This window comes from Vicia villosa, unplaced genomic scaffold (assembly GCF_029867415.1).
Source record: "Vicia villosa cultivar HV-30 ecotype Madison, WI unplaced genomic scaffold, Vvil1.0 ctg.004478F_1_1, whole genome shotgun sequence".
Taxonomy (NCBI): Eukaryota; Viridiplantae; Streptophyta; class Magnoliopsida; order Fabales; family Fabaceae; genus Vicia; species Vicia villosa.
In genome coordinates, this window is record NW_026706445.1 from 1 (window position 1) to 3,432 (window position 3,432).

Genomic DNA, 3,432 nt, shown 5'->3' on the forward strand with positions numbered 1-3,432 from the left:
GTTATCTATTTAAATCTCCTAATCTCAGACTTTCGCTCTGTTGACTCGGAACAAGTTAATATCCCTAACATACGCTTTCGCCATCCCGCTCGGGTGTAAAAACAATTTTTTAAAATAAATAAGTTCTAATTAGTTTTAATACGCTTCCGCCATCCTTAAAACTAATGTCCTATGTCTACTATCTGGTTAAAGATCTCAAACTTTCGCTCTATTGATTTTAACCTTTGACCGTCTTAAGACCTCAAACTTTCGCTCTATTGTTCTTAAGACTTACTAATTAAATTAGACATACAAACCAAAAACAAGTGATAGTTAACAAAACATAATTAAGCCAATTTATTTCGGATCCCTACGGTTAACTTACTTTACATACCGATACCTTAGTAATTTAGCCAGACATATCAATACAGTTAAGCATGCATAAATTAATTTGGCTTATAATAAAAGGCATGTTAATAGGCATATAATAGATCATGCAAATAAATATATAAATAAAGGCAGTAAATATTAAACCTGGATTAATATAAATTGAAACTGAATCTTCGAGTACTGAACTTCCACTCACAGGTTGGCTGGATCGTTCTTCGGAAATTAAACGGACGGAAAATAAAAACAAGGAAAATAAAAAGCGATAAATCTAACGTAAGGCTAGATTTATGAAAAGGTTCACAACAATTTCCGGTGTAGAAATCGTTGTGAGAAAATAACTGTTTGAATTAAAGGAAGGCAGAAAATATAATGCATCGGTACAATTTCGGCAGCACTTCGTTAGCAGGAAATTGGACCGGTTGAAGTGAAGTATCTGCCTCTATTTATAGGTGAGGCTTGGCAATTGGATTGCGTGAAAAAAGGATCTCCAGTAGACTTGGACTCGGAGACGTGCGTCTCCGATTTTTTGGGAAGCTTCGTTGAAGACTTGAGAAGTGCGTCTCAAGTGGAGAGAATGTAAGGGGACTGGAGACGTGCGTCTCCCTTTTGCTGACGTGGCCAATGAGACGTGGAGACGTGCGTCTCCTCTTTGCAAGCATTTAGTTGGGCCACTCACAAATGGTTCCTTCGTGTGCTAGATTGCTTCTTTGGGCCTTTGGGGTCTCTTTTAGCACATTTGGGCCTTATTTGCACTCCCTTTTTACTTCAGCACCCATTTTTCATCTTTTAGGCATAAATAGTGGTCGTTTTAGCTCCATTCCTTCTCCTTTTCACAAATAGTAATAATAAGAGCGTAAAACCTGAAACAAAGCAAAAACTCGCGTAATATCATAATAAATCAATATAATAAACGGAAAATGCTATAAATATCTATGGATTTCAAGCTAAATATACTGATATAAAATTGTGTTATCACTATACTACATAAAAGTTACGAAGTATGTTAAACTTGCAAAATTTAGTCTTTTGGAAGATTTTCGTATGCTATACTACATAAAAGTCACGACGTTCGTTAAACTAGCATACATTGGTATTTTGGAAGATTATCGTGTGCTATAATATATAAAAGTCACGAAGAATGTTAAACTTAGAAGAATTTGGTCTATTGGAAGATTTTTTGTATGCTAAAACTACATAAAAGTCACAAAGTTTGTTAAACTTGCAAAATTTAGTCTTTTCGAAGATTTTCGTGTGCTATTACTACATAAAAGTCACGAAGTTCGTTTAAACTTGCAAAATTTGGTATTTTGGAATATTTTCGTGTGCTATATACTACATAAACGTCACGAAGTTTGTTAAACTTGTATACATTGGTATTTTGGAAAATTTTCGTGTGCTATACTACATAAAAGTCACAAAGTATGTTAAACTTGCAAAATTTAGTCTTTTGGAACATTTTCATGTGCTATACTACATGAAAGTCACAAAGTTCGTTAAACTAGCATACATTGGTATTTTGAAATATTTTCGTGTGCTATATTACATAAAAGTCACGAAGTTCGTTAAACTTTCAAAATTTAGTCTTTTGGAAGATTTTCGTATGCTATATACATAAAAATCGAGAAGTTCGTTAAACTTGCATACATTGGTATTTTTGAAGATTTTTGTGTGCTATATTACATAAAAGTCACGATTTTCTTTAAACATGCAAAATTTAGTCTTTTTGAAGATTTTTGTGTGTTATACTACATAAAAGGAACAAAGTTTGTTAAACTTGAATACATCGGTCTTTTTGAAGATTTTCGTGTGCTATACTACATAAAAAACACGAAGTTTGTTAAACTTGTAAAACTTGGTATTTTGGGAGACTTTTGTGTGCTAAAATACTACGTAAAAGTCACAAAGTTCGTTAAACTTGCAAAATTTTGTCTTTTGGATGATTTTCGTATGATATACTACCTAAAAGTCACGAAGTTTGTTAAACTTTGAAAATTTAGTCTTTTGGAAGATTTTCATGTGATATACTACATAAAAATCACGAAGTTCGTTAAACTTGCATACATTGGTATTTTGGAAGATTTTCGAGTGCTATACTACATAAAAAACACGAAGTTCGTTAAACTTGAAAAATTTGGTATTTTGGAAGATTTTCGTGTGCTATACTACAAAAACGTCATGAAGTTCGTAAACTTGTATACATTGGTATTTTGGAAAAAAATTTGTGTTCTATACTACATAAAAGTCATGAAGTTTGTTAAACTTGCTAAATTTCGTCTTTTGGATGATTTTCGTATGCTATATTAAATAAAAGTCAAGATATTTGTTAAACTTTCAAATTTTAGTCTTTCGGAAGATTTTCGTGTGGTATACTACATAAAAATCACGAAGTTCGTTAAACTTGCATACATTAGTATTTTGGAAGATTTTTGTGTGCTATACTACATAAAAGTTACGAACTTCGTTGAACTTGTAAAATTTTGTATTTTTGGAGATTTTCGTGTGCTATACTACATATACGTCACGAAGTTCGTTAAACTTGTATACATTGGTATTTTGGAAAAATTTCGTGTGCTAAACTACATAAGGGCACGAAGTATTCTGTACTTGCAAAATTTAGTCTTTACGAAGATTTTCGTGTGCTATACTACATGAAACTCACGAAGTTCGTTAAACTAGAATACATTGGTATTTTGGAAGATTTTCTTGTGCTATAATACATAAAAGTCACGAAGTTTGTTAACTTGCAAAATTTTGTCTATTGGAAAATTTTTGAATGCTATAGTACATAAAAGTCACGAAGTTTGTTAAACTTACAAAATTTAGTCTTTTGGAAGATTTTCGTGTACTATACTACATAAAAGTCACGAAGTTCATTAAACTTGCATACCTTGGTATTTTGGAAGATTTTCGTGTCCTATACTACATAAAAAACATGAAGTTCGTTAAACTTGCAAAATTTGGTATTTTGGGAGATTTTCGTGTGCTATACTACCTAAAAGTCACGAAGTTCGTTAAATTTGGAAAAATTTGTATTTTTGGGAGATTTTCGTGTGCTATACTACA